General features: G+C 32.0%; 1 protein-coding gene and 1 long non-coding RNA gene across 2 annotated transcripts in view; one reads left to right on the plus strand and one right to left on the minus strand.

Moving 5' to 3' along the window:
- The window catches only part of LOC126884214 (zinc finger protein OZF-like), a 55983-nt gene that overhangs the window by 27087 nt on the left and 1520 nt on the right, over positions 1-27376 (minus strand). The window lies entirely within an intron of this gene.
- On the plus strand, positions 568-1587 carry LOC126884222 (uncharacterized). Its single transcript, XR_007697878.1, has 3 exons — positions 568-693; positions 1044-1143; positions 1492-1587. It is a non-coding gene; the product is annotated as an uncharacterized LOC126884222 (long non-coding RNA).

Consider the following 27376-nt stretch of genomic DNA (forward strand, 5'->3'; position numbering starts at 1 on the left):
CTTTGAACCACTTCGAAGAGAGTGAAATTGTGTATAGCAAAAATAAATGATGTGTCTTTTGGTTTCTGTTTTATCTAGTGCTTCGTAGCGTTGCAGCAGGTTAGAATCCCAAATTTTTTAGTAATTCCGATGTTATTCATACATATTAGATCTATGTTTGCTTATTTGTAACTTTGTATATATAATTTTCTTAATCGAATTACTCTAAAAGACTTTTGCTTTAAAATTTTGCAACTTTTTTCTATTCCTCCTCCTCCTCAGTAGTTTCCTCATTGCTGAGTGTCGTGATTCCCTATAATACGAGCAACTATCTCTTTCCATCGGCTTCTGTCCTGAGCTTCCCTCATAGATTCAGAGAATGTTTTTCCACTGGCTTTCTGTATTTGATCCGTCCATCGAGTAGGTGAGCGACCTCTACTTCTGCACTTTTCAACGTTTCCCGAAATTTTTTTCTATTAGAGACCTTCATTTTAGATATATTTTAGATACATTTTATATAAATCTCACACACGAGATGCATTCTTTCTCGATTTTTTTCATTTTATTTTCGAAGAGAGTGAAGTTGTGTATAGCAAGTTGTTATTGTTTTAGGTGGATTTAGCAAAAAATAAGCAAGGTTTCATCCATTGCAGTGGAAACGAACATCCAGCAGTCAAATTCGAAATCGTTGAAACTTAGAATAAAAAAAAGAGGGTAAGTGATGTTGTTTTTTGTAAACCATACATATAATATAGTGAAATACGCAGCGGGTTCGAAAATCTCAATAGCGATGCATTTTTTTCTATTTTTTGATTTTTTTCGTTCTATTTTCAAAGAGAGTGAATTTTAGTATAGCAAGTTGTTATTGAGATATTTGCTTCGAATTACATTTTTTGCATCGAAATTTTACAACATATTTCTATTAAAGAGCCTCCTATTAGATATGTTTTTTGTCTTTTTGTTTGTTTTCTGCAGCAGGTTCGAAAATCACACTAGCAATGCATTTTTTTCTCGATTTTTTCGAAGAGAGTGAATTTTAGTATAGCAAATTGTTATTGTTTTAGGTGGATTTAGCAAGAAATAAGCAAGGTTTCATCCATTGCAGTGGAAACGAACATCCAGCAGCCAAATTCAAAATCGTTCAAACTTAGAATAAAAAAGAGGGTAAGTGATTTTGTTTTTTTTAATCATGCATATAATATAGTGAAATACGCAGCGGGTTCGAAAATCTCAATAGCGATGCATTTTTTTTTTATTTTTTGATTTTTTTCGTTCTATTTTCAAAGAGAGTGAATTTTAGTATAGCAAGTTGTTATTGAGAGTTTTGCTTCGAATTACATTTTTTGCATCGAAATTTTACAACATATTTCTATTAAAGAGCCTCCTATTAGATATGTTTTTTGTCTTTTTGTTTGTTTTCTGCAGCAGGTTCGAAAATCGCACTAGCAATACATTTTTTTAAATTTTTTCGAAGAGAGTGAATTTTAGTATAGCAAATGGTTATTGTTTTAGGTGGATTTAGCAAGAAATAAGCAAGGTTTCATCCATTGCAGTGGAAACGAACATCCAGCAGCCAAATTCAAAATCGTTCAAACTTAGAATAAAAAAGAGGGTAAGTGATTTTGTTTTTGTAAACCATACATATAATATAGTGAAATACGCAGCGGGTTCGAAAATCTCAATAGCGATGCATTTTTTTCTATTTTTTGATTTTTTCGTTCTATTTTCAAAGAGAGTGAATTTTAGTATAGCAAGTTGTTATTGAGATATTTGCTTCGAATTACATTTTTTGCATCGAAATTTTACAACATATTTCTATTAAAGAGCCTCCTATTAGATATGTTTTTTGTCTTTTTGTTTGTTTTCTGCAGCAGGTTCGAAAATCACACTAGCAATGCATTTTTTTCTCGATTTTTTCGAAGAAACTTAGAATAAAAAAGAGGGCAAGTGATTTTGTTTTTTTTAACCATACATATAATATAGTGAAATACTTAAGCAGCGGGTTCGAAAATCGCACTAGCGATGCATTTTTTTTTCTATTTTTCGATTTTTTTCGTTCTATTTTCAAAGAGAGTTAATTTTAGTATAGCAAGTTTTTATTGAGAGTTTTGCTCCGAATTACATTTTTTGAATCGAAATTTTACAACATATTTCTATTAGAGAGCCTCCTCTTAGATATGTTTTTTGTCTTTTTTTGTGTTTTCTACAGCGGGGTCGAAAATCGCACTAGCAATGCATTTTTTTTTCTCGATTTTTTCGAAGAGAGTGAATTTTACTATAGCAAGTTGTTATTGTTTTAGGTGGATTTAGCAAAAATAAGCAGGGTTTAAATACTTAAGCAGCAGGTTCGAAAATCGTAATAGCAATGCATTTTTGTTTCTATTTTTCGATTTTAGTATAGCAAGTTGTTATTGAGAGTTTTGCTCCGAATTACATTTTTTGCATCGAAATTTTACAACATATTTCTATTAGAGAGCCTCCTATTAGATATGTTTTTTGTCTTTTTTTGTGTTTTCTACAGCGGTTTCGAAAATCGCACTAGCAATATATTTTTTTTATTTTTTCGAAGAGAGTGAATTTTAGTATAGCAAATTGTTATTGTTTTAGGTGGATTTAGCAACAAATAAGCAAGGTTTCATCCATTGTAGTGGAAACGAAGATCCAGCAGCCAAATTCAAAATCGTTGAAACTTAGAATAAAAAAGAGGGTAAGTGATTTTGTTTTTTATAAGCCATACAATATATTATTGAAATGATTAAGGAAATAGTTAAGCAGTCGGATAATCTATTATTAACTATTAAAAGACTTCGTAAAATAATTTTTGATAAATTTACTCAAAATGATGCTAAAGTGTGGTTAAAGCGATTAAATGCACATATTTGCAAATGTAATAATTTAATTAAAGCTAAAAACTTACCTGTAGGAACTGCTAGAAAATTACAATCAAACGTAGGACATTTTAAACATTTTCGAAGAATAATTTTAAATTTTAATAGACATGTTGGTCTAGGACTTAATTCAAAATTACGTAATAGAGTAAAATGGGAAAATGTCGCTTCAAGTTTTGCAAGCCGGATTAAGACAGGGGTTATAATAAATTTATGTCATAAGGATGTAGGACCGTTTTTGGATGATGCTTTTACGGTATTTAGACAAAAAGTTAAAACTCTTTTGAAATCTAATAGAGTACTTAAAGTCAACACTACTTTGTGGGGGGAATTTATTAAAAAGACAGGTGACAGTGAGAGTTTAGATTTGATGCATTTTAGCACTAAAAATGTCATTATAGATAGTTATTCAACCGATTTACACATTTGGTTTAGCGAAAATGTCAAAGATAAAATTTTAAAAAAAATGTCTGAATTTGCAGAAAAAGATTCAGGTGCCGCTCTCTCTAAAGTAATCTCATTAGAAGTTAACATCAATAAAGTCGAAATTGGGAACGGATCATCGTACATTAAACTTCCTGAGCAAATTCAAAAGCGTCGAGCATGTATAAATATCAAAAATTACGATCAAAATTGCTTTTATTGGGCGATTATTAGCTCTTTTTATCCAGCTAAAATACATACAGAACGTACGTCGGCATATCCATATTACAGTACTGCGTTGAAAACGGAGGACTTGGAAGCTCCAATGCCTTTAAGTCATATCACAAAATTTGAAAAAATAAATACTATATCAGTGAATGTTTATGCTTTGGAATTAAATCAAGTTAAGGAAAAACAATTTTACGACGTAGTACCTGCTAGACTTACACAAAACAAGCTTGATAGACATGTAAATTTGCTTCTAATTCAGGATAAATATTTTCCAAAGTTAAATGATTACGACGCTCCTCCTAGTGACGATGATAATATTGAAATAAAATATCATTATTGCTGGATTAAAGATATGTCTAGGTTGTTAAGTTCTCAGTTAAGTAAGAACACAAATAAAAAATATATTTGTGATCGTTGTATGAATTATTTTTCCAGCGGGAATAAACTTGCGGAGCACGAAGAGTTCTGCAGAGACATAAACAAATGTAAAATGACTGTTCCCAAATACGATGATGTTGCTTTTAGAAATTTCACATACAAACAAACCACTCCCTTTATCATATATGCTGATTTTGAATGTCAGTTACATAATTTTACAGATTCTAATGTAAATCTGAACAAAACAACAAAATACCAAAAGCATATACCTTATAGTGCAGGCTATTACTTAAAATGTGCTTACGATGACAGCTTATCATATTTTCGAAGCTACAGAGGTGAAAATTGCATGGAGTGGTTTGCAAAAGAAATGGCTGAAATATCCAAATTTGTCGATTCTAAAATAAAATCAATTGTACCTATGGTTAAAAAGCCTAGTACAAGTAAGGCAACTGCCTGTCATATTTGTGAGAAACGCTTTTTAGCTACAGATATAATTGTGGTAGATCATGATCATTTTACCGGAGAGGTAAGAGGATTTGCACACCAAGCATGCAATTTAAACTTCAGAAAGGTGTTTGTTGTGCCAGTAGCCTTCCATAATTTTAGTGGATATGACTCACATTTCATGATTATCGATTTATGCAAACATGGGCACCTGAGCTTACTTCCTATTAATAAAGAAAAATATATTTCTTTTACTCTACATTCAGATGAGCATAAAATTAGACTAAGATTTATCGATACTATGAGATTTATGGGAGCTTCACTCGATGAATTAGCATCACTTTTAGATACTTCAGAGAAGAAGATTTTAAAACAAGAATTTAATAGTTTAGATGATGATGCATTTAATTTATTAACTTGCAAAGGAGTATTTTGCTATGATTATGTCGATAGTTTGGAAAAATTAGAGGAAACTTCTTTACCTACAATTAGTCATTTTTATAATAAATTATGTGATGAACATATTAGCGAACAGAAGTATGCTCATGCGCAGAAAGTTTGGTCTACATTTGAATGTAAAAATTTGGGAGAGTATAGCGATTTGTACCTAAAAACAGATATTTTGCTTCTGGCTGATGTATTTGAACAATTTAGACAAAAATGTAGGGATACGTACCATTTAGATCCTGCGTGGTATTATACCATACCAGGGTATACATGGGACTGTATGCTTAGGTATACAAAATGTAGATTAGAGTTATTAAAAGATGTGGATATGATTTTGTTTATTGAAAAAGGCATAAGAGGCGGAATATCTGTGTGTAGTAACCGATTTTCGGAAGCTAACAATAAGTACATGTCAACATATGACCCCACACAACCCTCTAAGTACATCATGTATTTAGATGTAAATAATCTCTATGGTTGGGCTATGAGTGAATATTTACCTTTTGGAGGATTTAAGTGGATTGAAGATGTAACCAAATTTGGTGTTGCATCTAAATCCACTAAACTTCCCAAGGGTCATATTAATATTATGTCAATTCCGAATGCTGCGAAGGAGGGCTATTTCTTTCAAGTTGACTTAGAGTATCCACGTGAATTACACGACAAACATAAAGATTTTCCATTTGCTGCAGAACACCGCATTCCTCCCGGTTCAAAACTACCAAAATTATTGCCAACTCTTTTTAATAAGTCAAAATATATTATTCATTATAGAAATTTAAAGCAGGCTTTATCCAACGGATTAATTTTAACTAAAATACATAAAGTTTTGAAATTTAATCAATCTGCATGGCTGCGACCCTATATTGAGTTAAATACTAACTTACGGGCTGCATCTAAGAGCAGTTTTGAGAAAAATCTCTATAAAATGATGAACAATGCTGTGTTCGGTAAGACCATGGAGAATATAAGGAGGCATAGAACTGTAAAAATATGTAAAAATTGGAATGGAAGGTATGGAGCCAAAAACTTGATTGCAAGTATTCGGTTTCACAGTCGTACTATCTTCAGTGAAAACCTAGTGGCCATCGAACTAACCAAATCAGTAGTGTGTTTTAATAAACCTCTGTATATAGGTGCAGCAATCCTAGACATATCAAAATTATGTATGTATGATTTTCATTACTCCTTCATGCTTCCAACGATGGGAGAAGAAAATTGTATGTTATTGTACATGGATACAGATAGCTTTATATATGAATTACAGTGTTTAGATGCATATAAGGAGGTTTTAAAGGCACACAACTCTAAATTCGATACATCTGACTATTCGGAAAATAACCCGTACATGATAGAACGGTTAAATAAAAAAATCCCCGGTCTAATGAAGGATGAAGCTAATGGAAAAATTATTACACATTTTATTGGTCTAAGATCAAAAATGTATACATTTAAATTACAAACAACTGATGAAGAGAGAGAAAAAGAGAGAGAACGTTTAAAACTGAAACTAAACAAGGAACAAATTGATTGTGGTATTCAAAATTTAGGTATAACCAAAAAAGCAAAAGGTGTAAAATATAATGTAGTCAAAAATATAATCACATTTGAAGATTTTGAAAATTGTTTAAAAGAATATAAGATTAAAAGCACAAACCAAAGGTGTATTCGGTCATATCAACATTCAGTATTCAGCATAGAGCAAACAAAAACGGCCCTAAGTCCTTATGATGATAAACGATATTTAATACCAGAATCCTTTAAAACGCTTCCCTGGGGGCATTGTGATATACCATAATTTTTAGCAAAAATATAATCGCTTTAAGACACTGAGGGTATTTACTTTAAATGGATATTAAAAATATGTATGGCTGTTGAAAAGACACAATCACTTTTCCTCAGTAATTATTATAATTAAAATGACTATTGTACAATATTATTTTTTCATTATCCTTTTGTAAATATATTACGAAAATAAAACACAAGTGTTAAATACATAATATTTATTAACAAATAAAGTTATTTAAGTCATTTACAACTTTAATTTTATAATAATATACATATTCTCTCATAGCATGGCTTAACAAAGTATCTGCTGGAGAAATTTCACAAAACGCAGTCATAGCTTCAAACGGACCGCATAAACTAGTATCTGTACAAAAATTCTGTTGCAAAAAATATACAACATTTGTATAATATGCATGAAAGTTTAAATTTTCCAACAACGATATGCGATGAGTCACTATACTGTGGTGTACTTGTAGAATTTGCGTAACATCACTTTCATCTAAATAGTATTCCACACCATGTTTTTCAATAACAAGGAACTTGATTGAATCCAACACCAATTGTCGTATCTTGCAGTAGTCTCCACACTGAAACTCGACAGGATCAAATTCGTCTGCATAGAAAAAATCATTCATCTTTTGTGAAAACAGGTTAATTATGTCACTCCACTCAAATTTGTCTATACTAATTCTTCGACCGTCGAATAATTCTTCTTTTATGGTATGTTGACATAAAATGACGGATGCCGTAAACTGTCTAGCTGGAGATAGACCAACTTTAATTATGTAACTATCTAGTGGAAATGAGGCTTCTAACAAGTAGTATGGTTCATTCTTCGCAGCTTCTTCGAATTTTGCTAAAACTTGGTCTAGTTCGGCACCATAATTGATTTCACTTGATGAATCATCGAATACCACAGAACTTGATGAACTATAACCACTATCTTGAGAACTCATGTTGAGGAGCGAGGTGAACTAACTGAGAGCGAGGTTGCTGAGCGGTCTTTTATATTGCGTCCCTCCTCTTCAAGGTTGCATTCGCATTAAAAAGTACTAAACCACATCTTTATTATTAATCCAACTATTATGTTTACTATCGAGACCCAGCCATTGAACATACATCTTATTTCCGCGTCTGTGCAATACTTTTTCAATTAAGTAAATGTCAGTATTTTTTGTTTTCTGTAATTCTTCTTCGTAGAATCCTCCTCTAATAGGCGCTCCAGTCATATCTTCAATCAAATATGTTGTGGGATTTGTTATTTTAATTTCAGTAATTTTAAATAGTTCTGTTGTCCAATTTGGCTTATATCCCTTATCAAAAAGGTGTTTATTTTTACTAATACGCACCATATCACCAACTTTCAATTTTCTTGTACCTGATATTTTCAAGTGAGTGTAATATTTTCGTAAGATTTCTTTTTCGTTAGATTTATTAACATCAATAGGTCTAAGTCGAATTTTGCTGTGTTTCGTGTTATTGTAGTCTTTTGTAATTTGAGGTAATATATCTATCCATTTGTAAGTACCATTAAGACTGAAATACTTGTAAAGTTTTTCCTTCAATGTTCGAATAATTCGTTCACATATGGCTGCTTTTTTAACACTAAAGGTATTATAGTGATTAATACCATGCTTTCTTATGAGGTTTTGAAACTTGGAATTGAAAAATTCTGTACCTTGGTCTGTTTGTAAATTTTTCGGAACTCGTCGAGTTTGACTTAAAATATCTGCAAACGTCTTTGTTATTTCCTCCCCTGTTTTTGTCTTTAATGGTCGAGTCCACACAAATTTTGAAAAACAGTCAATTACGACAAGAATGAGCTTGTAAGATTTATTTTGATTGGCATAGGATCTCATCTCAGCAATATCCATTTGCCATAAATCATCTAGACCTTTAATGACGGTTCGTCGACAAGGATAATTTTTTCGTGCTGGTTTATGTAATTCGTTGACCAATTGTTGTTTTTCTTTAGACATTACGAATTTAAACTTAAGACGATTGTCCCATGAAGTAATGTTATCTACTGCGTTCTGTAATGTAGGTTACATTTGATTTATTAAGTATTTTCGATGGGAAATTATTTTTCAGGACAACATTTGATTTATTCTCTTGTTAGTCTTATTTACTGTCAAGGTATTTTCTGTAGCTTTTTGTAGATTCAATGCCTTGTTAATCCTATTTACTGTCACGGTATTTTCTCCAACAGATTCTTGTTTTATTGCATTCTGGGTACTTACTGCTTTTTGTAAATCATTCATTTCTTTTGTTAAATCAGATATTTTTAAGACAGCCAGTTTATTTCCATCAGATAACTCATTATTTTTTTTATTAAAATTGCTTTCAATCTTACCGATGGAGTTTTGAAAGTCAGAAATTTTTTGTTCAAGTTGAGTATCTTTTGAACTATATTCTTTTTGCATCAAGTTAATCTCTTTTCGCAGAAAATTTTTTATATTTGCAATGTGGTCATCTACATATTTCTTGTTGGAAAGATGTATACCTGCTACAGGAGGATCTCGTTTAATATCCTTATTTACTGCATGTATCTGGTTTTGTAAATCTAAAATGGATTGTTTGAAGCCTTCACGCAGCTTTTGAATAGCTTGTTCATTAGAACGATAATGATGACGACCAAACTTATCAACACTCATGTTGGAAATGATGTCTAATCTGACCTAACATTAATATATAATATCTGCTTCACGTAATTCGTTGATAATGGCAACAATTTCGTTACTATGGGATGTGTTTCCTGCTTCTTGGGAAGCAATCAACAATTCGAGTCTATCACATAGTTCATTTGGATCATCCCAATATACATATTCAATAGGATTATCGTTGTAAATCAAATGAGAAGCATCGATGAACCCTGATCCTTTGGAGGTAGATGCTGACGATGATGAACGAGTTGCTTTTACTACTTCTAAAGGCGATTTCTTTGATGTAGTAGACCGAGTTTTCGGTGGTGAACGAGTCGCTAGACCTTCGAGAGACAGTTTCTTTAATCTAGTAGATTTAATTTTCGGTGATTGCTTCTTTGCTTTTTTAGGTTTAAACAACGGTTTGACAATATTAAGATATTTTTCTGCAGTTGCACCTTTAAGATGGCCTATGGAATTGTGATGAACTTCAGTATTATTTAATTCTTTATATTGTTTTAAATCTTCATTTTCATGATTCGTTGATACTGTATCGGAAAATACATCGTCATCGCTATCTTCTTTTTTCACCTCTTCTGTTTTCATCTCTTCCTTTTTGACGTGTTTAAGCTTGTTATTAGCAGCATGATGTGAGGATTGTGCAATATCTTTTAGTGGTTTAGTTATGGGTTCAAAGAGTTTATTTAGCGTATCGTCTTGTTCTGTCCTACCTAGCTTTAATGCCAAATACTTTTTGCGAATGACTCGAGCTAATTCAGCAACTTTACGCTTGCGTGCAGCTACCTCTTTGTCCAACATGTTGTTATGGAATGCGTGTATTTCGATCATAACTACAATTTTATAAACTTGTCGAAGCCTAAACGATATCGTCCGTTAGAAATATCGAAATCCTTAACAATTACGAACGTGCCATACTTATCCTGCCAACATTCAGAACAAATTTTTTTAAATTGAACAAATGTCATGTCAGGTGAGACGTGATCATCAAAGACGTGTTTTAAATTGAGCTCATCCTGTTTAAACAATACAATAAGGTTGGCATTATCACGCAGGAGTTGTTTGCCTGCTCGACTGTATGATTGACATATGTATGCACAATCGATATCTTTATGTCTTCCCATACAGTAATATTCACGTATTGTTTGTTGTGGATCCGTAGATACGTCATCAAATATGAATACTGAGTTTGGTTTAGCTTCGCCAGGACTTATTACGGCATCATTGTCTTTAAATGGAAAATAACCAACCTCTTTCACAGATTCCAACACTTCCTTCAAAAACTGATACTTGGGTTGAAACAACGATTTTGAATATACGTAAACATTTTTGAATTTAGCGCCATTTAGATCAAACAGTAATGCCAGCATAGCATTCGTTTTTCCACATCCGCTTGGGCCACATACGATAGCACGAAAAGAATGTGGTAGCAATACACCATGTTTACTGATTCTTGTCACGTTATCGACAAAATCCAAGTTCTCCACTGCTAGTGTCTTATCTTGTTGAATGACCTTCATATTGTGATTAAGATGTATTTTATTCGCTTGGTTATATAAAGAAATTTTTCAAGAAGCGATTCATTTCAATGTTAGTCGTTCAAGGTGAAGGAGTGTTGAATTCTCTGATCAACAATATACCGTTTGAATTGCATGCCCCTGGTTACCAGTATCTAGGACCTGGAACTAAATTACAGAAACGTCTAGCTCGTGGAGATCCAGGGATAAATCCATTAGATCGAGCTGCGAGAGATCATGATATTGCATATTCTCATAGTAATTCATTGAAAGATAGACATAAAGCAGATTGGGTATTGGAAAACAAAGCGTGGGAACGAGTTACAGCAAACGACGCATCTTTGAGTGAAAAAGCCACTGCCTGGTTGACTACTACAGCAATGAAAGTTAAACGAAAACTAGGTATGGGTATGAAACGTGGTAAAGGTGTTGGTTCATTTAAGCGACACGTGCTACAACCAATTATCAGAACGTTGAAACGAACTCCTCCGTCACCAAATTTGCGTAAATCAGCCCTAGTTGCACTTGCAGCAGCTAGAACAGCCGTGAAGAATATAGGTGGGAAAAGAAATGTACGAGTTCCAAGAATCATTCCATTCGAATCAAAATCTGGTGGTATTTTACCTTTAATCCCCATCTTTGCAGGCTTATCAGCTCTTGGTAGCTTGGCTGGTGGTGCAAGTGCCATCGCAAAGACTGTAATTGATTAAAAGAATGCTCAAAAGAAACTAGAAGAGGACAAACGTCATAATAAAGCTATGGAACATCTAGGCAAAGGATTATATCTTCGAAAAAACGCTAAAGGAGGCTTTGGATTATATTTAAAAAAGTCAAAAAACTACCGCTGAAGCTACCTAATAGACCTTTAACCAATGTGGACTTGAATAAATTTGTTAAACTACTTAAAATTTCAAATTTTCGTGGTGTGTTTATGAGAGATAATTTACCTCGTAACCCTCGTAAACATGAATGTGCTATAATTAATCTCGACATTTCAACAAACCCTGGTACACATTGGGTAGCTTACAGAAAGATAAACAAAGAGATAGAGTATTTTGATTCATATGGTTGCTTGAAGCCACCTCAAGAACTAGTTTCCTATTTGAATGGTGGAAGAATTGCCTATAATAACGATCAATATCAAAGTTATAACCAAATAAACTGTGGACATTTGTGCTTAAAGTTTCTGTATAATGGAAAATATAAGCGCTGATGTCTGGTATGAATTACCACAAGATATTCGCCATGCACTAGAATATTATTTACCTTGCAAGAAAGACTATAAGAAACACGTATGGTGCGATGTTTGTGGGACGATGGAAAGTGTATGTGTATTTTGTAGAATACCGTATTATGAACAAAATATAAATAAAACAAGAAAAACATGTAACATTATTCTAAGAAAAATAAAGAAATGTTTAACATATTTTGGTATTTAACTTACTGCACCTTTTACCTCCTATCAGTCATGTCTCGATTATTGACCCTAACAAGTACTACAAACGAGTTTTCGTTTACTCCTCAAGTGCCTCTTGTGCTTGATCCGCTACGGCAGTATTATGTAGCAGTGTTGGGATTTCATACATTTAATTCAATTCCAAACATTGATGGTGAAAAGTTTTATTTCTATGAGCAGAATGATCGTACAAAGTTGCGTTATATCGAAATTCCATCAGGATCGTATGAAATTACCGATATCGAAGCATACATTCGAAATAAATTAATGGGTATATACAATTCGGTTCAGGAGTTCACTTTAAAACCGAACAACAATACGCTTAAATGTGAAATTTTCTGTCAAGATCATACCATTACTTTCGAGAAAGAAGATAGTCTTGGTAAATTATTGGGTTTCTCCTCAAATAGAGTGTTAAAATCAGGAAAAATGCATTCTTCAGACCAACCTGTAAATATTATAAAAGTATCAAGTCTACTATTTGAATGCAACATTACTGAAGGAGCCTTCTACGAAGACAGACCTGTACACACCATTCTGCATTTTCCGATAAATGTTGATCCAGGTTTTTCTATTGATGAACGTCCTCATAACCCTATATACATACCAATAAGCAGCAGTATACGTGAAATTACCAAAATTACTGTTAGTATAGTCGATCAGGAATTAAGACCTGTCAATTTTAGAGGAGAGAAAAGTACGCTCCATTTGGATTTTAAGGAAACGATATAAATGGGTTTAATTATAAAACAAAACTCAAGTCAATATCCATTAGTCTCACACAGATCCTGCATGCGACGTGACGTGTCTGCCGCCAATAAAGCCTTTCTTGTTGCCATTGGATTAAAGCTGAAAGATGTCAAAACGTCAATACATTCGACGGGGGGTTCAACAGCAGGAGCCTCAACCTCATATTTTCGATCTTTACCAAAAACCTCTGTTCGATAATACTATTAGAAAAGAAGAATTTCGGACATATACACCATACATCAAATCATTTAATAATAGTGACGTTGTCGAATTTATCATAAATCAATCAGATGCATTTTTTGGGATACACGAAACGCTGTTGGAAATTAAAGGAAGTATAGAGAAAGTAGGTGATGGAGTGGTTTCTCTTGCACCGAATGCTGGAGCTTTCTTGTTTGATACATGTACGTATATCCAAAGTTCACATGATATGGAAATAGTTAGAGACCCAGGTGTAGTTAGCACTATTCGCAGTTTGTTATGTTATACTCCTGAAGATTCCAAGTTTCTCAGTACTGCAGGATGGAACTATCCGAATAATCCACATATATCGGGAGACAACTTTAGTCTACTGATTCCGATAAAACATATATTCAACATTTTCAACGACTACAATAAATTAACCTATGGCCGTCAAGTGTTTAGATTTGTTCGAGCACGCAATGATAGAGACTGTATTCTAGTGAAAGAACCTAATGCTACAACAACAACAACAGTATCTTTAACTGTTTCCAGCATGGAACTCAAGGTCAAGCATGTCTTTCCCAATGATGATATGAAAATTGAATTAATGACTCCGATTAAGAATAATGTGCCGATAACTATACCTTTCCGTAAATGGGAGCTCAATGAACTACCTTCACTTACGTCAGGATCTCGACGCGAGATATGGAGTGTAAAGACAACTTCATCTGTTGAACGTCCACGCTATGTCATTGTGGCTTTTCAAACTTCTAAACGAGATGACATACACGCTGATCCAACGTTATTTGATCACATTAGAATGTCCAGCGTGCGATTAGTTATTAATGGAGAATACTGGCCTAACGAGAGAATGCAATTGGATTTTGCAAAAAATGACTATGCTATAGCTCACTATAACTATACGGAATTCTTTCCTAGTTATACTCTTTCCTCAACAAAACATCCCATCTTAGATTATGCTGCTTTCAAGAAATATGCCTTATTTGTTTTTGACTGTTCCAAGCAGGATGATACGTCATTCAGATCAGGAACCGTTGATGTTAAACTGGAAATCGAAGCAGATGAAGGTTTTCCGGCAGGCACTCGAGCCTACTGTTTAATTGTTCACGACAGCCTACTCGAATACTTTCCTCTAACAGAAGTTATCAAAAATATTATTTAAGTCGGTTTAAAGAGTATGTCACTCAGTATCATTCATCACGCTCAATCATGAGGATTGCTTTAGTTGACATACAGGGATTTATGGTAGATAGATTGTTTATACCCAAGGAACTCAGCATTGAAATTGGTTTTAAACGATATCATTACATATTTACGTCTCCGCAACCGTTTGCTTCATTAACTAATCAAGATAAGAAGACTGTATTCTTCTTGGAGAAAAATGTGCATGGCATTCGGTATTCCAATGGTGATGTGGAATATTCCAAAATAAATCAAATACTAGAATCCAAGTTATTGTATGCTGCCGATTACATTTACGTTCGAGGAGAACAAAAAGCAGAGTTTTTACGACAGAAATGTAATATGATTGGAATTCTTCCTGCTATTATTGATGTCTGCAAATTTGATTACACACCTTGCGTTTGTAAATTTGCTCCTGATGCAAACCCCTGTCACGCCAATGGAGTGTTTTTATGTACCGAAAGAAATGTGGATCGACTACGCCAATGGTTTTGTAATACGATATTACCTGTATAATTATGTTTTATAATAAAAATGTATAGAAAACTATTGACTTTTAATTAAAACTCCTTTTTTACTCATCAATTTTTATATTACGTGTCAAATGCTCTATTTACAATTTTTTTAAAAATAATTTTTAAAATTAAGATTAATACAGGCATTAAAATTAAACATGTCAATGCGAATATATTATTAATTTCATTTTTCATGTTTCCGCTGGTGGTGTTATCGTCCATGGTTGAATATGTCCTAGTGGATATGTTCTATCGCTAATATGTAGGTTCTCTAATTGTTTGATAATTTTTCTTAAATCCTGATATCCTTTAATATCTTTCTGCAACTCAATGAGTTTATCTTGAAACTGTTCAACTTTATGTCTGTACTCACTCAAAGACATGGCGCTACTACCAAATTTGTTTTAGTAAAGATACATATCTAATGCCTTTATGACATGATGTTTAATTTTTCTATTACACCATCGCTTAAACATAAATTATGTTACGGTCGTAGATAAAATATAGTATACAAATAGTAAAGCTTAGATTTCTGCACGTGACTGGTTTAAATAACATATTATTTTATGGTCGTAGATAAAATATAGTATGCAGCTCGTAACGGTTAGTTTATGGATTAAATAACATATTCGATACTCCCCACACCTTTTACGTATCACAATCTCCAATCAGACCATCGCTTAAACATACTAAATTATGTTACGGTCGTAGATAAAATATAGTATGCAGCTCGTAAAGCTTAGATTTCTTCACGTGACTGGTTTAAATAACATATTATTTTATGGTCGTAGATAAAATATAGTATATGCAACGTGCCCCTTTCCACCGATCCCTTTGTACGTCACGATCCAACACACCTCTTTCCAATACCTCACACGTCGGACCAATAACAACGGAGATATGCTTTAGTGCCGTTTTGGCTATGCCGCCATCTTTGTTTTTTGTGTTAACGTATTCGTTACCCCCTCCCCTTTCCGATGATACCTCACACGTCACGATCGGACCAATAACAACGGAGATATGCTTTAGTGCCGTTGAAATGGAAAAATATTGAAATGGAAAAATACTGAAATGGAATAAAAATGGCGGATTGGTGGCGCCATCTAGTGGAAAATAACTACACTATTCCATCGCTGTGACGTCAGCATCTATCTCACTCTTACTCATTGGAAAGGTACTTCTCTCTCTAACACATTGATTTCCCTATCTTGGTAGTCATACAAACGTTGGTCATCTACTGGATACAAGCTCTTAGAAACCTATTTAATAATATAAGTAATGACATATTGAGGCATTCAGAACCATAGTGGATCAAGTCCACTTCTTACGAATATTAAGTTAGCGGTGTATTATGTTCTAAAAATAGAAATCTTTTCGGTACTATAACAAACCACGTCCACAGTTACCGCAATAATAAACAGATGGCATTTATTGTAACAGTGGATATATGTAATAGTGCAGAACTTGCTAACTTTAACTCGAAATATTTCTGATTTACGTATTATGGACTTGATCCACTATGGTTCTGAATGCCTCATATGGCTTGGCTTACAAGGTTTTTTGAACATGCGAGGTTAGTTTTACAATAGGGAACTTACACATTTTTTTTATTAGATAATAATGTTCAGTTTTGTTTAAAAATGAGATTTCCAAAATTTCACGCTTCAAAAACTCGTAATAACTTAGAAATACATATTTAAAGTCTTCAGCGGTATAAAATAGTTCAAACGGCACGTGACGTCACATAGTTTTGCATTAGTTTTTATTATGGTTATATTTCGCTGTGTCTAGGTATATGCTAACGTGTACGCAAATAAAAAAGTTAGGTAGACGCGAATTAAACTTCATCAAGCCAGTGACGTCATTATTTAGCTTGCGCAGTGACTATATATTTTGGTACATGCTATTTTGATATGTTTAGTGTTTGTTTGATGGAAACATATTTGTTAAGGGAAGGGAAGCAGAACTATTCAGATGTTTCAAACTTAATTGTAATAAATCAATGTGTATATACCCTATCACATCAGAACGTGGAACAATTGTTTATTTCATGTGAGTACAATGCATCAAAATTTATCATTTCAGGAGTTTATATTCCACCAAACATGCCTGGATTAGTATACACCTCTCATTGTGAAACAGTAGAGGATGTTCTACAAAGATTTCCAGCACAATATTTTTATATTTTTGGAGATTATAATCTTCCCGAAGCTATATGGTCAAACGATGAATATGGTTTGCAGGTTGTGTGTCCTGGAACTTCTTCAGCTATCCATATTGCCCAAACTTTTGGTTTTCTTCAGTTATTTCAAAGGATAAGTATTCCTAACAGCAGAAATATTTCTTGGATCTTATGTTCACAAACGATAAAAGTGTTGAGGTACTGTTAGGAAATGACTCTATTCTAAACAGCAGTTTACATCATGCTAGTTATGAGTGTAGTTTAAGAAATATTCACAAAAAACAGGTAGACGACAGCCTCTTCTGCCAGGATCTGTACTATGATTTCAATAACGCCAATTATGTGGGTTTAAATAATTTTTTAGCTGGAATTAACTGGGAGCAGTGTTTGTCTCGTCTTGATTTAGATTTAGCTGTTGATTACTTCTATGAAATTTTAGCTTTTGGTATTGCTTCATTTGTACCTGTGAAAAAATACCAAACCAGCACTTATCCTAGGTGGTTTTCAAGGGAACTAAGACAGCTTATTTCTCAAAAAAGGAGAGCACACTACACCTATACTCAGTCCAGATCTCAGGCTGACCTCAATATTTTTACTAGACTGCGTTTAGAATGCAAAAAAGTTCAGGAGGTTTGTTGGTCTCAGTATATCTCATTGATACATCTAGAATTCAAATCAAATCCTAGATACTTTTGGAGGTACATAAAGGACTTAAAAACCAACCATTCTCTTCCCCAAACAATAATATACGGCGAGGATAAAGCAAATGATGGGCAAGAGATTGTTGATTTGTTCAAAAAGTACTTCCAAACAGTGTACACCCCAAGTAACCCAGAGAACAAACTAGACCTTGGTACACCCACAAATATTTACCAAAACTATAAGTTTTCGGATATTTCTACAAAAGAAATATACGAAAAAATATCTCTTTTACCTAGTAAAAATACCCTTGGTCCCGACGGTGTTCCAAGTAGCCTGTTAAAATATTGTGTATGTACCCTTGTGGTTCCACTAAGTTTATTATTTAATAAGTCTTTAAGATCCTCAATTTTTCCTGAGAAATGGAAGGATAGTTTTATCACGCCCATCTTTAAAAGTGGGAACAAAAACGATGTTACGAACTACAGGAGTGTATGCATTCAATCATCACTTCCAAAATTGTTTGAGAGTATTATCAGCGACCAATTAAACTGGATGTGTCGTGGGCTAATAAATAAGAATCAGCATGGCTTCTGTTCAGGTCGTTCAACTCTAACTAATCTGTTACCATATCAATCAAAAATAATTAAAGCTTTGGAAGAATTCAAGCAAGTTGATGCAGTTTACACAGATTTTTCAAAGGCTTTCGATCAAGTAGACCAGGGGTTCCCAACCTTTTATGTCTGGCGACTCACCTTCTGATATTTTTTCATATTCGCGCCCCATCCCTCACCTATGACGATATAAATGTACGTTATTCAGCTTCTGTAAGAGCCCCGCCGCGACCCACCTGAAATCCGCCCGCGACCCACTAGTGGGTCGCGACCCACCGGTTGGGAAACGCTGAAGTAGACCATAATATTTTTCTCAGGAGATTATTTGATATAGGGTTTGATGTTTCGGCTGTAGGTTGGATCAAAAGTTTATTGTCAGAGCGTAGACAGATGGTCAAAATAGGTGCTTTTAAATCGGATGCAATATGTGTAACTTCTGGTGTTCCCCAAGGGGGGCACTGTTCCCCAATGTTTTTCAATCTGTTTGTGGACTCAATTTTTGATTGTTTTGAAAACAGTGAAGGTCTTGCTTTTGCTGATGATTTCAAAGGCTACAGAATAATGAATTGTCAAACTGATCAACAACTGCTGCAGGACGATCTTGACAGATTAACGCAGTGGTGTCACATTAATAAATTAAACCTAAATATATCAAAATGTTGTCTAATTAGTTTTTTTAAGGGTTCCAGAAAATATGACACTTCTTACGAACTGTGTGGGCAACCATTAAAAACTGTATCAAAAATAAAAGACTTGGGAGTAATTTTCGACAAAAATTTAACATTTGTCGATCATATTAACTCTGTCACAATACAGTCATCCAAAATGTTGGGTTTCATCGTGAGAAATTGTAGACATTTTTCTGTTGACACTGTCAGAAGCCTTTACTCTTCATTAGTCAGATCTAAACTTGAGTATGGATCAGTGGTGTGGTCTCCTTACCAAGCTGTCCATAAATATACTGTAGAAAAGGTTCAGCATAAGTTTCTACGATTTTGTGGATTCAAATTATATACAGTGGAACCCCGATAAGTCGGCCCCCGATAACCCGGAAGTCCGGCTAACCCGGACCGATTTTCATCAGATAAACATTTTGATTTTCAATATTTTGTATTTTTCAATTTAATTGTGGCTTATTTCCCATCAAAATAGTTAATTATCAGACAAACCTTTCAACAATAAAAATGTATGTAATATAATATTTGAGAGATAATGTGTATGTGTGTAATTTGAACTATACGATATTAAAAATAACTCATAGCACACGCCGCAGAAACAACTGTCTGTAGTATCTATTCCTTTTTATTTCAAACTGTCAGCATTGTTTAGGAAAGACTATTTAAAAAATTCTTTTATAAACAATGGTCTTTATTTCACTGTTCTTAAATAATAACATTACATCATTGTGACTGTATTGTGTGTCTTGTATTGTTCGCTTCCATTTGCTTACGTTTGTGTTGGAGTTTTTTTTTTAGTAATTTTAATGAGTAGGTACTGTGCATATTTATAAATATATTTCATGTTATTTCAATTCTAACGGAGTTTATCTGTAAGTATACCGTTGTTTATTAATTTTTACCATATTCTCCGGCTATTTCGGATTTTCGATAACCTGGATCGGTCGCGGTAGCGATTAATCCGAGTTATCGAGGTTCCACTGTATTGGGATCTCTGATCATAATTATTCAATTCTGGAAAAACAACTGAATTTGAAAACACTTTCAGAAAGGAGAATCTGTGCTGGATTAAATTTTTTGCATAAAATTGTTACAGGGAAAATTGATAGTGCTGAATTGTTGGTGTCGGTTAACATTGAGATTGTCACACGAAATAGGAGACATAACTACTCTTCTTTTCATATACCCTATCATCGAACAAATTATGGTATGAATTTGCCTATAGAAAGATACTCGAGATATGTTAACCAACTTCATTTGGAAATATTTGATATGTCTGAGAGTGGGTTCAGAGCTCAATTTAATAGAATCAATTTCATAGAATAATAATACTTTAGTTTAGTGTAAAACTTTAATTATAAATTTAGGGTTGTAATGTTAATTGTTGGTTGTTTGAACATTGTTGCAGGTTGAATTATTTTTGTTGTTTTTTGATTATATTTTTTTCTCAATCTATTACATACATCTTACATTTTACTATTTGTTAATTGTAACTGTTAATGGGGTTTTCCCGTAATATTAATAAAATATATATATATATATATATATATATATATATATATATATATATATATATATATATAAAAGTATATTTAGGTATATATTTAGGTTAGCAAAATAATTATATATATTTAGTTGACATGACATGTAGGTACAAAATATTGTTAAAATAATTTTTATATGTAAGTGAATTATTATAATCAAATATTCTAAATGCAAAATAAGCCACAATTTAACTAAAAAAATTATTTTATTAACGTTTAGACATCCAAATCGGATGTCATTGTCAAAATACAAAAATTAGTCAAATTAAATAAATTATTAGAAAAAATTTTTTACTAAGCAACAACATTTTTGTTTAATTTAATAATATTTTGTATTTTGACAACGACATCCGGTTTAGAAGTCGAAACGTTAATAAAATCAATTTTTTAGTTAAATTGTGGCTTAGTTCCCATTTAGAATAGTTGATTACAAAAATGCCACAAGGATAATAGCTTCAAAACAAGTTAATTATTATTGTGAAAGCTTTAGGTCTTCCTTTTATTTTAATCTTTTACGGTAATACTATTTCATTTATAACTAAAAAAAATATATATTAATTTATAGTCTCTTATCTTTTGCGTACTGTTTTAAAATGTTCTTAAACTCATTAAAAGAACTAAATAATTGTCCGCACTCCATAGTTAATTTAAAAACAAACACTAAACAAATAAAAAATAAGAAACCACTGACACTTCAACTTTTTTATTTGCGTACGCGTTAGCGTATACCTAGACACAACCTTATATTAAGGTATATTCTTCTTCTCATTCTTTAGTTTATTGGCCTCCACCTACTTGGGTATTTGGCAAGCTCATAGTCGTGGAATAAGTCAAAATTATTTATATTCTAATGACATTTATCGACCGGTGTTACCTTAGCCATAAATTTTTTTTTCATATTTTCACAAAAATTTGGTATAAATTTATCAAAAATGAATAAAACAGATAATATTGACAAGAAAAATGTTATATATGTTATATATGTTTGGAAAAAAAAATTTAAACGGGCGATGTATTGACGGTGAGTAGATAATGCCACTCAAATTCAAAAATCCTTTATGGATGGTACGTTAGTCAACTTTTTTCTCAGTTTTTTGTTAAATTCTCAAAGTAAATATAATAAAGCATAACATATAAAAAAAAACGTGATGGAGGTATTTTCCAAAACAAGAGAAAAAAATTCTGAAACTTAGATGTGTTGCGGGCTATTCGGTAACGTCTCAAATTCAAAAATCCTTTATGGATGGATCGTTAGTCAACTTTTTTTCTCAGTTTTTTGTTAAATTCTCAAAGTAAATATAATTAAGCATAACATATAAAAAAATCGTGATGGAGGTATTTTCCAAAACAAGCAAAAAAATCCTTTATGGATGGATCGTTAGTCAACTTTTTTTCTCAGTTTTTTGTTAAATTCTCAAAGTAAATAGAATTACGCATAACATATAAAAAAATCGTGATGGAGGTATTTTCCAAAACAAGCAAAAAAATCCTTTATGGATGGATCGTTAGTCAACTTTTTTTCTCAGTTTTTTGTTAAATTCTCAAAGTAAATAGAATTACGCATAAAATATAAAAAAATCGTGATGGAGGTATTTTCCAAAACAAGCCAAAAAATTATGAAACTTAGATGTGTTGCGGGCTATTCGGTAACGTCTCAAATTCAAAAATCCTTTATGGATGGATCGTTAGTCAACTTTTTTTCTCAGTTTTTTGTTAAATTCTCAAAGTAAATATAATTAAGCATAACATATAAAAAAATCGTGATGGAGGTATTTTCCAAAACAAGCAAAAAAATCCTTTATGGATGGATCGTTAGTCAACTTTTTTTCTCAGTTTTTTGTTAAATTCTCAAAGTAAATAGAATTACGCATAACATATAAAAAAATCGTGATGGAGGTATTTTCCAAAACAAGCCAAAAAATTATGAAACTTAGATGTATTGCGCGGTATTCGTTAATACGTCTCAAATTCAAAAATCCTTTATGGATGGTACGTTAGTCAACTTTTTTCTCAGTTTTTTGTTAAATTCTTAAAGTAAATATAATAAAGCATAACATATAAAAAAACGTGATGGAGGTATTTTCCAAAACAAGAGAAAAAAATTCTGAAACTTAGATGTATTGCGGGCTATTCGGTAATACGTCTCAAATTCAAAAATCCTTTATGGATGGATCGTTACTCAACTTTTTTTCTCATTTTTTTTTAAATTCTCAAAGTAAATATAATAAAGCATAACATAAAAAAAACGTGATGGAGGTATTTTTCAAAACAAGCGAAAAAAATTCTGAAACTTAGATGTATTGCGCGCTATTCGTTAATACGTCTCAAATTCAAAAATCCTTTATGGATGGTACGTTAGTCAACTTTTTTTCTCAGTTTTTTGTTAAATTCTCAAAGTAAATATAATAAAGCATAACATATAAAAAAATCGTGATGGAGGTATTTTCCAAAACAAGCGAAAAAAATTCTGAAACTTAGATGTATTGCGCGGTATTCGTTAATACGTCTCAAATTCAAAAATCCTTAATGGATGGTACGTTAGTCAACTTTTTTTCTCAGTTTTCTGTTAAATTCTCAAAGTAAATATAATAAAGCATAACATATAAAAAAAACGTGATGGAGGTATTTTCCAAAACAAGAGAAAAAAATTCTGAAACTTAGATGTATTGCGGGCTATTCGGTAATACGTCTCAAATTCAAAAGTCCTTTATGGATGGATCGTTAGTCAACTTTTTTTCTCTTTTTTTTGTTAAATTCTCAAAGTAAATATAATAAAGCATAACATATAAAAAAACGTAATGGAGGTATTTTCCAAAACAAGAGAAAAAAATTCTGAAACTTAGATGTATTGCGGGCTATTCGGTAATACGTCTCAAATTCAAAAATCCTTTATGGATGGATCGTTAGTCAACTTTTTTTCTCAGTTTTTTGTTAAATTCTCAAAGTAAATATAATAAAGCATAACATATAAAAAAACGTGATGGAGGTATTTTCCAAAACAAGAGAAAAAAATTCTGAAACTTAGATGTATTGCGCGGTATTCGTTAATACGTCTCAAATTCAAAAATCCTTTATGGATGGATCGTTAGTCAACTTTTTTTCTCAGTTTTTTGTTAAATTCTCAAAGTAAATATAATTAAGCATAACATATAAAAAAATCGTGACGGAGGTATTTCCCAAAACAGGCGAAAAAAATTCTGAAACTTAGATGTATTGCGCGGTATTCGTTAATACGTCTCAAATTCAAAAATCCTTTATGGATGGATCGTTAGTCAACTTTTTTTCTCAGTTTTTTGTTAAATTCTCAAAGTAAATATAGTTAAGCATAACATATAAAAAAATCGTGATGGAGGTATTTTCCAAAACAAGCGAAAAAAATTCTGAAACTTAGATGTATTGTGCGGTATTCGTTAATACGTCTCAAATTCAAAAATCCTTTATGGATGCTACGTTAGTCAACTTTTTGTCTCAGTTTTTTGTTAAATTCTCAAAGTAAATATAATAAAGCATAACATATAAAAAAAACGTGATGGAGGTATTTTCCAAAACAAGAGAAAAAAATTCTGAAACTTAGATGTATTGCGGGCTATTCGGTAATACGTCTCAAATTCAAAAATCCTCTATGGATGGTACGTTAGTCAACTTTTTTTCTCAGTTTTTTGTTAAATTCTCAAAGTAAATATAATAAAGCATAACATATAAAAAAATCGTGATGGAGGTATTTTCCAAAACTAGCGAAAAAAATTCTGAAACTTAGATGTATTGCGCGCTATTCGTTAATACGTCTCAAATTCAAAAATCCTTTATGGATGGTACGTTAGTCAACTTTTTTTCTCAGTTTACTCAACTTTTCTCAAAATACCTCCATCACGATTTTTTTATATGTTATGCTTTATTATATTTACTTTGAGAATTTATCAAGAAACTGAGAAAAAAAGTTGACTAACGTACCACCCATAAAGGATTTTTTAATTTGAGACGTATTACCGAATAGCCCGCAATACATCTAAGTTTCAGAATTTTTTTCTCTTGTTTTGGAAAATACCTCCATCACGTTTTTCTTATATGTTATGCTTTGTTATATTTACTTTGAGAATTTAACAAAAAACTGAGAAAAAAAGTTGACCAACGTACCATCCATAAAGGATTTTTGAATTTGAGACGTATTAACGAATACCGCGCAATACATCTAAGTTTCAGAATTTTTTTCGCTTGTTTTGGAAAATACCTCCATCACGATTTTTTTATATGTTATGCTTAATTATATTTACTTTGAGAATTTAACAAAAAACTGAGAAAAAAAGTTGACTAACGATCCATCCATAAAGGATTTTTGAATTTGAGACGTATTAACGAATACCGCGCAATACATCTAAGTTTCAGAATTTTTTTCGCTTGTTTTGGAAAATACCTCCATCACGATTTTTTATATGTTATGCTTAATTATAGCTACTTTGAGAATTTAGCAAAAAACTGAGAAAAAAAGTTGACTAACGATCCATCCATAAAGGATTTTTGAATTTGAGACGTATTACCGAATAGCCCGCAATACATCTAAGTTTCAGAATTTTTTTCTCTTGTTTTGGAAAATACCTCCATCACGTTTTTTTTATATGTTATGCTTTATTATATTTACTTTGAGAATTTAATAAAAAACTGAGAAAAAAAGTTGACTAACGTACCATCCATAAAGGATATTTGAATTTGAGACGTATTAACGAATAGCTCACAATACATCTAAGTTTCAGAATTTTTTTCGCTTGTTTTGGAAAATACCTCTATCACGATGTTTTTATATGTTATGCTTTATTATATTTACTTTGAGAATTTAACAAAAAACTGAGAAAAAAAGTTGACTAACGATCCATCCATAAAGGATTTTTGAATTTGAGACGTATTAACGAATACCGCGCAATACATCTAAGTTTCAGAATTTTTTTCGCTTGTTTTGGAAAATACCTCCATCACGATTTTTTTATGTTATGCTTAATTATAGTTACTTTGAGAATTTAGCAAGAAACTGAGAAAAAAAGTTGACTAACGATCCATCCATAAAGGATTTTTGAATTTGAGACGTATTACCGAATAGCCCGCAATACATCTAAGTTTCAGAATTTTTTTCTATTGTTTTGGAAAATACCTCCATCACATTTTTTTTATATGTTATGCTTTATTATATTTACTTTGAGAATTTAACAAAAAACTGAGAAAAAAAGTTGACTAACGATCCATCCATAAAGGATTTTTGAATTTGAGACGTATTAACGAATAGCGCGCAATACATCTAAGTTTCAGAATTTTTTTCGCTTGTTTTGAAAAATACCTCCATCACGATTTTTTTATATGTTATGCTTTATTATATTTACTTTGAGAATTTAACAAGAAACTGAGAAAAAAAGTTGACTAACGTACCATCCATAAAGGATTTTTGAATTTGAGACGTATTACTGAATAGCCCGCAATACATCTAAGTTTCAGAATTTTTTTCTCTTGTTTTGGAAAATACCTCCATCACGTTTTTTTTATATGTTATGCTTTATTATATTTACTTTGACAATTTAACAAAAAACTGGGAAAAAAAGTTGACTAACGTACCATCCATAAAGAATTTTTGAATTTGAGACGTATTAACGAATAGCGCGCAATACATCTAAGTTTCAGAATTTTTTTCGCTTGTTTTGGAAAATACCTCCATCACGATTTTTTTACATGTTATGCTTAATTATAGCTACTTTGAGAATTTAGCAAAAAACTGAGAAAAAAAGTTGACTAACGATCCATCCATAAAGGATTTTTGAATTTGAGACGTATTACCGAATAGCCCGCAATACATCTAAGTTTCAGAATTTTTTTCTCTTGTTTTGGAAAATACCTCCATCACGTTTTTTTTATATGTTATGCTTTATTATATTTACTTTGAGAATTTAATAAAAAACTGAGAAAAAAAGTTGACTAACGTACCATCCATAAAGGATATTTGAATTTGAGACGTATTAACGAATAGCTCACAATACATCTAAGTTTCAGAATTTTTTTCGCTTGTTTTGGAAAATACCTCTATCACGATGTTTTTATATGTTATGCTTTATTATATTTACTTTGAGAATTTAACAAAAAACTGAGAAAAAAAGTTGACTAACGATCCATCCATAAAGGATTTTTGAATTTGAGACGTATTAACGAATACCGCGCAATACATCTAAGTTTCAGAATTTTTTTCGCTTGTTTTGGAAAATACCTCCATCACGATTTTTTTATGTTATGCTTAATTATAGTTACTTTGAGAATTTAGCAAGAAACTGAGAAAAAAAGTTGACTAACGATCCATCCATAAAGGATTTTTGAATTTGAGACGTATTACCGAATAGCCCGCAATACATCTAAGTTTCAGAATTTTTTTCTATTGTTTTGGAAAATACCTCCATCACATTTTTTTTATATGTTATGCTTTATTATATTTACTTTGAGAATTTAACAAAAAACTGAGAAAAAAAGTTGACTAACGATCCATCCATAAAGGATTTTTGAATTTGAGACGTATTAACGAATAGCGCGCAATACATCTAAGTTTCAGAATTTTTTTCGCTTGTTTTGAAAAATACCTCCATCACGATTTTTTTATATGTTATGCTTTATTATATTTACTTTGAGAATTTAACAAGAAACTGAGAAAAAAAGTTGACTAACGTACCATCCATAAAGGATTTTTGAATTTGAGACGTATTACTGAATAGCCCGCAATACATCTAAGTTTCAGAATTTTTTTCTCTTGTTTTGGAAAATACCTCCATCACGTTTTTTTTATATGTTATGCTTTATTATATTTACTTTGACAATTTAACAAAAAACTGGGAA

Source organism: Diabrotica virgifera, chromosome 5 (genome assembly GCF_917563875.1).
Source record: "Diabrotica virgifera virgifera chromosome 5, PGI_DIABVI_V3a".
Lineage (NCBI taxonomy): Eukaryota > Metazoa > Arthropoda > Insecta > Coleoptera > Chrysomelidae > Diabrotica > Diabrotica virgifera.